The sequence below is a fragment of the Psammomys obesus genome, unplaced genomic scaffold (genome assembly GCF_907164565.1).
Source record: "Psammomys obesus unplaced genomic scaffold, mPsaObe1.curated_primary_1811, whole genome shotgun sequence".
Lineage (NCBI taxonomy): Eukaryota > Metazoa > Chordata > Mammalia > Rodentia > Muridae > Psammomys > Psammomys obesus.
Window position 1 is genome coordinate 12,277,957 of NW_026586383.1, and position 9,772 is coordinate 12,287,728.

The following is a 9,772-nucleotide window of genomic DNA, read 5'->3' on the forward strand; positions in this document are numbered from 1 at the left end:
TTACATACATAAAAGACAAAGTGAGCATTTCTGGGAAGGCCAGCAGGTAACTCAGCAGAAAATGATAAGTGGGCCTCAATATCACAGGCACCACTTCCAAAACCGAGGTCAGTATAAGGTCAGAACTGTTTATATCATTGACTGTCATTTCTAGGAGACTCAGATATCTGCCTTTTGAGGAACTTGGACAAACAAGCAAGAAGTATAAGCTCTTCTGTCTTACTGTTCTGTTACTGTGAAGAGAAACCATAACAAGGCAACTTATAGAAAAAAAGCATTTAATTGGGAGAATTACTTGTAGTTTTAGAGGGTTGTTTCATGATTATAATGGTGGGGCGTGTGAGGCAGGCAGAGACGGTGCTGGAGCAGAAGCTGAGAGCTTGCACATGATTACAGGTAAGTAGCAGAGAGTGAGACTAGCCCTGATGTGAGCTTTTGAAACCTCAAAGTCCGCCCCAATGACACACTTCCTCTAACAGGCCACAGCCCCCAATCCTTCCTAAAGAGTCCACCAACTGCAGACCAAGCATTCAAACATGTGAGCCCATGGAGGCCATTCACATTTGAACTACAACACACATGTACAAAGCCACAGCATCACACAGGTGACATTTTGTTTGTTTAAGAGTGTCATTTGATGTTGCAGTTCTAACATTTTGTCCTGGAGTCAAATGGTGCCGAAGGGGAGGGGCAGAAAAAAAAAAAGCATAGAATGAACCTCCATTGTACTTGCTCAATCTACATGCTTGGCCAAGAGTTAGATAAAGAACCCTACAAGGCTCAGCGGGTGTTGAAGGTAAGTGCATATTAATGAGAAAAAAAATTCCAAGGCTTTTCTTAATGTTTGTGAAGAGGATGTTGGGAATACTACAGGAAAGACAAGCTTTGGGCAATACCTAGTGCTGTAATCACACTTAGTTTTAAGAAGTTCTTGGCGGTCTGGGGAGATGGCTTAGAGGTTTAAGTGCTTGCGCAGTCATGAGGATCTAAGGATCTCCAAACGCCCACATAAAAATCCTTGTGCAGATGTGGAAAACTGTAATCATTGTGCTGGGAAGAAATCCTGTCCCTGGTGTTCACTCACCAGTCAGTCTAGACAGTTGTGAGTGCGGGATGCAGTGAGAGACCCTGTGTAAAAATTAAGGTAAGGGTCTAGAGAATCCTTGGTTCTGGCTACTTCCAGATGGTACAGGTTCCATTTCCAGCACCCACATGGTTGTCACAGTTATCTGTAACTCAAGTTCCATGGGATGCAGCACCCTCTTCTGGCCTTCATGGGCACCAGACACACAAGCGTAGTCATAAATACATACAGGAAAAGCACTCATGTAAATAAAATGAAAAAATTATAAAAAATATAATGTGGAGAGCATTGGCAGAAGACACCTGATATCAGCGTCTGGTCTCCACATGTACATGTACACACACACACACACACACACACACACACAGTGCTAGAATCTGTCAGTTTTGACTTGTTACATCTCGCAAAGCTCTGATGTAGAAACAGAGATGTACTAGAACAGTGCCGTATTATGTTACATTATATTAATTATAAATATTATAATATTATTTATTATATTAATTATAAATATGTTCAGTGCCTTTTGTTTATGAAGTAATTCACCTTTAAATGATTGCATAAACAGGACAATAAAAATGATAGTCTATAGTTTAATTTTACATTTGAATTTAGCCTGACTATTATAACAGGCTAATCCTAAAAATGCCCTGAGAGTAAATATAGACAAGCCCATGAGCCCATGAAGAAATTGGATTCCCTATTCCACACATCTTAGACACATGCTCTGTGAAGATGATGATGAGACATTTAATATATGACTACATTTTACTGGAACTCTTTAAAGGAGGAGGAAACAAATTATAACATGGTTTTGCTTAAGAAATCTGGTTTACTGGAAAAGAACTTTGTAAAAATTAGTTACTTTAAGACAAAGTGGCACAACATGCTGACACTGACAGGCCCTGTTGCTTCAGAGGCATCTGAGGAACAGGAGGTTTGATCCTTGTATTCAAACCTGAAGAGCACACAACCTCTCATATCCATTCCTTCAGCACCAGGTGCTCAGAATCAGTCCCAGGTGCACTCATAGTCACAATACAGTACCACCTTTCCTCAGCACACTTCCATCCCAGCAGGGCAGGAAACCCAGGTGTTGTATAGTCCTGCTCAGAAGACTTCAGAGCTCTGGCCTCACTTAGGATACAGCTTGAGGTTACATTTCCTGGCATGGAAGGATTCAGGTACTACCCGCTGTTGTTTCTGAAGCTATTCAGCTCTGAAGGAATGGCTGCCCCATCCTGCCTCACAACCAGAACCAATAACACACCTTGAAGTTACTATGAATTAGACTGCTAGTTTACTGTGTACTCAGCTGTTTGCCTTTGAGAGGACAATGTAACGTGTAACAGCCAACTTTACTTGTCTTGGATTTCCCACGTAATCAACTTTTACAATGTAATGCAGAGCTATATATAATCTTAAATTTTGTAGTCTTCTATGCCCCTTACCCAAGTAATGAAAATATGTTTGCAATAATCATCACTTGCTGAAAACAACAAAAAGAGAGGTTGAAAGCAATTTTTTTTCAAATTTACCAATTTATTAAAAAAAATTGTCTTCTAACACGTGTAACACAATGTAACAAATAAGATCCCCTCTCGCATAGTATAAAACTGTAGAGTTATTGTTCACTGCCACCCTAAGAGGTTTTTACTGCCACTTGTACTTTTAAGAAGAAGAAGAAGAAAAAAAAAAGGATCTTCTGTAGACTAGTAAGATGGCTCAGTGGGTAAAATCCCTCAATGGGCAAACCTGAGGCCTGAGTTTGATACCCAGAGCCCACAAAAAGCCAGATGTGTGGCATGTATCTGTAATGCCAGGCTACTACTGCGAGATGGGAGGTTACCACTGCCCGGTGAGACAGGAAGACTCACCTGGAAGCTCAGGCCAGCTAGCCTGAAGCACCCAGAGCAGATATAACAAGAGAGCTCCAGTCACAATGAGGCGGAAGAGGAGAACTGAGCCCAAGGTCATCCTCTGACCTCCACACGTGCATCATGTGAGCAGCCCCCACAATATCAAAAACAAAACATTAAAGCTCTTTTTAAATATTTCCTTTCCATATCTCACAAAGCTTTTGAGTAAAAAAATGTGACATTGCATTATGGAATTGGCCGAGCTAACAACTTCCCGAGGCTTTAGGCAGCGAATGATCGTGCATAAGCAAGAAGGTGGAGAAAATACGGAAAGCCACAATGAATTAACTCTGCAACTGCAGAGGCGATGCCAGGGCATCTCTTTTCCTGAAGAAGCAAGGTGACTGCAGGCAGCTCCATTATCCCAGAAGGTCATTCAGGCACACCAGGGCCTGGAGAGATGGCTCAGCAGTTAGGATTCCTGGCTGCTCTTGCAGAGGACCCGGGTTCAGTTCACAGCACTCGCATTGTGGCTTGCATGACTGTAACTCCAGCTCCAGGCATTCTGACTCCCTCTCCTGGCTTTAGAGAATTACACCAGAATATGCAACCAGAATGCTCTAGCTAGCGGCACCACCACTGATGAGCAAAGGCAAGAACTGCGTCTTTAGGCTCCATTTTATGCTGAAAGTCAGCAAGCGATTCTGGTATATCCTTCATATCTTCCCAAGGTCTCCAGTCCTACAGGCCTGTTCCTCAACTCCTCTGCTTCAGTAGGTATTTAATAGGCCTCTTCTCCTGTTGGACTGAGATTCTGTGATATCAACACCAGGCTGACCAGTAGATGTTTATGGACTGACAACTGAGTGTTGGAGCAAAGAGGAAGGCCAGCTCTCAAAAGCAATCTTACAAATATGAATATCTACCATAAATTCTGAACATAACATATGGATTGTTTGATAAACAATGTTTGCTGTTCTGTTTGTTACCTCAGTCAGTTGAAGTATGACTTAAACCCTGGTAAAATTCTGTTAAATATTTCTGTAAAGTATTCCTCATTCATTCCCCAGGTGATGCTTTCTGTGCTGTTCAATACAGAGCAAAGTCCTTTATTTGGAACACACACACACACACACACACACACACACACACACACACACACACATACACGGACAGAGAGATTCAAAAGTCTTTAAGCAGGCACTAATTCAGAGTCATATAACAGAGACAGAATGGAAGACAAAGGGAGAACAAAGAGAATTCAAATCTGAGTCTGCTTTTGGTTAAATGACACCAAGGGAAAGTGCTTTGATTTTTTTTTCCTTAATGCATAAAACCATTAGTGACTCAGAGTTTATTATTAATGCAGTTAAACCAACTGCATGACTGTATTCTTCTACATACAGCAAACATTGTTTATCAAACAATCCATATGTTGTGTTCAGAATTTATGGTGGATATTCATTTTATAAGATTTTATAAGGTTGCTTTCAACCTCTATTTTTGTTGTTTTCAGCAAGTGATTATTATTGCAAACATACTTTCATTACTTGGGTCAGGGGCATAGGGGACTACATTATCAAAGATGGCTGTGGTTGGTTAAGATGCATACAAACAAGGCTCGAGACTGGAAAGAACATGTAAAAAAAAATGCCACCAATCACTGTTGCCCCAAAACCAAGCAGCATAAACAACAGCCCTTTCCCTTTGTTCACTATTTTATAGGTAGGGAATCTGAAAAGGACTTCCTTGCCTGGATCTAGCTTGGGGTCTCTCATACAGCTGCAGTCAAATGATGGCTGAGGCTGTGGTCATTTGAAGCTTCAGGGGTAGCCGAAAGTCAAAGAGAAAGTGAGTCAAGTAACACAACACTGTGGCCATGTTTCTTCAAAAAACCTTTTAATCAATTCTTTGGGAATTTCATACACCAGATTTTGATCACATCATCTCTACTCCTGTATCTGAACCCACCCCGGCTTCACATTCTTTTTTCCTAAATAAACCAGAGTCCAATTTGTGCGGTCCATGTGCTCCCAGGTGTGAGGTCACCCACTTGAGCGTTATTGACAAACTAGGAGCCACATCTTTAAAGTCACCGATTGCTCACAGCTTCTCAGTTGGGGTGGAGTCCTAAGTCACAAACCCTTTCCCAATCTATGCTAGAACGTTGATTGGCTGACCGTATACAGACAATTATAGCCTCTGTGAGTTCATGTGTGCAGTGGTTCTGTCATATCCAGAAGACACAGTTTTGCTTTGGGCCTCTGTAAAATCTCTGACTCTTACACTCTTTCACCCACCTCTTCTGAGATGATCCCTGAACTTTGGGGGAGGGGGATGATACAGATATCCCATTTGTGGCTGAGCTGATTATTACTCTCTGTATTCTGATCAGTTGTTTCTGCATTGTCCATCATCTGCACTAAATTTTTGATGAAGTCTGGGAGTGCACTAATCCACGGGTAGTCATCTTGTCACTGTTGCCCTTGGTTCACAGATGGGTAAGACTTGATGACTCTGTCTCTGGTACCACCTCATAACCTCCAAAGAACCCTCCAACATGAGAGCTAATGGCCATATTTTAAATTACCATGTGTTAACTTATTCATGACTCCAATACTTACATTCCCCAATTATTCATCTACCAATGCCAAGAAAGAGGCAGAAGCAAGGAGAGGGGGCTCGTAGGTGTAGGGTTTTTTTAAGTAAAAACACCTCTCATATTTCAGCATAGAGTGGCTGCATCATTTATCCCAAGATATAGTGAGTACCAGAAGTTGAATTTATACCTTTGTGATACTAGAACTTGACCTTGTGAAAGCTCTATTGTACTTTGTCCATCCTAGGAGTTCAAGCACCTATGTCTTATGGTTTACAATATACCATCACTGCGGTCATACAGGCCCTAAGTCAGAAGAACAGAATGACCCTATGTGAACCATTCCATAAGCACAAGAACAGGAACTCTAGCTAGACTGTGGCTTTATCCCAGACTCTCCCTGGATAGCTTCATAATTTCAGGTGACCCCCTTGGGAATGCAGGTAGGCATTAATAGTTGGATCTTGCAATTAAGTCCTTATTCCACTATGACCTGATTTTGTATATGATGAGAGATGTTTCCCTTCTTTCACATGACAGTATTGAGGTTTCTTGAAGCTATTTATTGAATACATGGTCCTTTCCTCAATTTGTATGCACAGTTCACAGTTGAGAACTAGTTTTGTTGAAATCCATTTGGTTGCAAATGCATTGGTTTATTTCTAGGTTTTTTACTCCGTGCCACATATACTTTTTATATCAGTACCATGCTGTTTGGTTACTATTTCTTTGTAGGTACTTTTGTTTGTGTTTCAGTTAAGACAGGATGGCTTGCTATGTTGTGTAGGTTGTTCCCCCAACTCCTGTCTTAGCTTTCTATGTGGCAGGGTCTGCAGATATGAACAGAGTGAGTGAGCCCTGTTTGGAGTAGGTTTTGAAGTTGGAAGTGTGATGACTCCCGCTTTTTTCTGTATACTCTGTTGTGGATAGCTTAAGATTGCTTTCTGTTTCTATGAAGGAGTCATTGGCACTGGCATTGGGATACCACTGATATGACAGATTACTTTGGTCAGCATCAACATTTCAACAATAGTCATTCTCGAGGTTTATGAATATGCAAGACCCTTCAATTAACTTGCACTCTACTCAATTTCTTTCATTAATATTTTTATTGTGAGAGCTTTTATCTGTTTGGTTAACTTTATTATTAGTTCCTTTTGTTGGATAACTAATATAAAAAAGGTTTATTTTCTTGATTTTGTTTTCAGATAATTTGTTATTTGCATATTACTATTTTTTTTATCTTTAAAAGACAGGGTCTCATGATGTAGTCCTTGCTGTCCTAAATTTATAGAGATCTACCCATTTCTGCCTATAGATGAAAGGAATTAAAGGAAATACTTATTTTTAATGTTGATTTAAGAAATAATTTAAAAAATGTGATTAGTGTAAAGATGCAAAAGTCTGTGTGTTGGTGCACTCTGTGTATGCACAGTGCTCATGGAGGTCAGGGCAGGGCATCGGATTCCCTGGAGCTGGAGCCACCATATGGATGCTGGACACTAAACCTGGGCCCTCTGAAAAAGCAGCAAGCGGAGGGCAGCAGCGGCTGCCTCTATCATGAACTCAGTTGACTGGTCTTTGATCACTTGCCCCTGGTGATGCGGCCTTGCCAGGCCACTGAGAAAGAGGCTCCAGGCAGTCCTGATGAGACTTGATAGGCTATGTACGGGCAGATGGCAATAGTGGAGAACTCCCCTTTCAGTGGACTAGGGGAAAGGAATGGGGGGAAGCGGGAGGGTGGGACTGGAGGGAGTTATCTTCAATTGGGATATATAATGAATAAACTGTAAAAAAAAAATAAAAATTAGAAAAAGCAGTAAGTGCTCTTTACCCCCGAATCATCCCTCTAGTCCAATATACTGATTTTAAAAATACTGTAACTTTAATTGATTAATGTATTAGTTCTAATAGCCTAACTAGATATATATCTAAAGGAGTTGAAATTACCATCTGAAAGAGTTATCTTCTCTCCTGTATTTACTGAAACAGGAATCACAATAGCTAAGATACATTCAACCTAGGTATTCTTCAACACATGAGTAGGTAAAGAACATGTGACAAATTTACACAATTAATTAAAAGAGTTCCAACCAGTTGTGCTAACTTGTGTGAGTCTGGAGGACACTGTAACAAGTGAAAAAAAAATCAAGCACAGAAAGACAACTGCTGAATAATTTAATAGGCAAGACTCCGGCCACTTACTCAGGAGTGTACTAGGTGGGATGAGGTAGGAAGAGCATTCCGCCTGACTGTCCCCAGGTCCAGCATGTAAGACCATGTGTCTTGGGTGGTTCATGTTCTAGTCCCCGCCCCAGAGTCCAAATCACTGCTATATTATGCAAAAAAAAATCTTTCATCTGTCTTATTAAGGTACCTAGATGAGCCTGTCTCCCACTTTGCCCAGTCACTATACTCACGATTTGAAGGCATCTTCAATGTGAGAGTATTCGATGAAGCCGGGCATGGCACTGTTCAGCCACATCCCAGCACTTGGGAATCTGAGGCCAGCCTTGGCGACACAGTGAGACCCCGTCATGACAATTACACTCAGACACACACACACACACAATCCAACCTTCCCGTAACTCCACCCTCAGCCTTTCTTCAGGAGCTCTCTCTGGCAGGGTTGGTTCGCCAGTGTAATTGCTGAAGACCTTTTTTTTTTTTTTTTTTTTTTTGCTAGCCTAAGGCACTGGGACTGACTAGGATCATCAGTATTTCTTTTAGCTCTTCTGTTTTGAACTTATTGTTTCATACAGTAAGGGATGATAAAGATGAATGTGACAAGAGTTCCTTGCCCTCATGGGATAACCAGAGTTATAGAAAATGTGAATGATTCAAGCAGCAACCACAAGAAAATTTAGGAAAGGGGAAGATTGGAGGAGGAGACCAGGACAAGTGCTTGGGCTGAAGGTGGGGTACTCAAAATAGGCATGGGATACTCAAAAGATGGAGTCCTTGGCCATCTTTCAAGAGTTCAGGAACAGTGTAGGAATGAGCAGTTCTCACTCTCTGGGCCTGTCTCCAGCCTCCTTACTGCTGAGCAAATGCAGCACCCAGTGGCAGGAGTGCTGTTCTCTTTATCTGCAAGGCATCAGTGCCACATGCTTACTGCAATGAGCTTGAACCAACCATGGCCCTTTTTACTTCATTATTTTGGCAGATTAAAGTTTGTTCTTTGAGCACTCTGATGCCATCCGAGAGAGGCTGGAGTCATATGACTGGCAGAGAAGGGTAGGTGGAAGGAACTGCAGGCCTGGGCAGGTCTCAATACCTCCAAGAGGAACATGGGCTATAGAACGCCATGGCACATGAGCACATGCCAGGGCACATCTGCCCTGAGACGCTCATCTGCAAGGGCCCTGTGAGATGTTCTCCTTTCTGCTGTGTAGCTCTGTCACTCATTTTACTATTTATTCATGTCAGAGGAATGAAAGACAATACTACTCCGAATGCCACAGTGTTTGCTTTATTTAAACCTTGAGGTTAAGAAACATTTCCAAATGGCAAAGCAAACACTATTAAAGGAGTATACTCAGGAATACCAAAGTCTCATCCCTTTGTGCAGATGACGTGCTCGTGTTTGATGTGCTTCTGGGTAACTCTTTGGCAGGTAAGAATGCAATGGGTTCCCTGACTCTTTATCTCATAAGGCCACATGAAGAGAGGATTAATGAATTAAAGTGCACTCCAATTGTTAAGCCTTCTCACAGAGGCTCAGTGTTACTGCAGCACCAAAAGCAGAGCATCTAGATTAAACACACATCAAAAGGCTCTAAAAATGCCCTTGATTAGAGAGGTCTTCTGAAATTTAAAAAGTGCTTGAGAAGGAAAAGGAAATTATAAATTAATTTTCCTGTTTCCCTGAAAGAAGTGAGATGAGGTAACTGTGCTAAGATTCTACAGTAGTGTTTGTTTTTTGTAAGTGTGAGCAGCACTAACTGTCTTTGTTCTACACTCTTGCTTCTGAGGAGTTAATGTCCTTCCAAAGATGGCTCCCTTCTGCCTCCTTTTCCAAAACCTCTGAGTCAAGAATTTTTTTTCTCAGTCTCAAGAATTCTCACAGATAGAACCACTGAGTTTGAGTGTAAAACAAAACCACACAAACATCAAGCCTTATCTTCAGCAAGATTTCCTTCTTTTTGACAGGAGTGGCTTGATTACCTGGGGGACAATTGAAACTGTTCAGAAATAACATCTCCTTTATATATATATAAAGGAGATGTTATT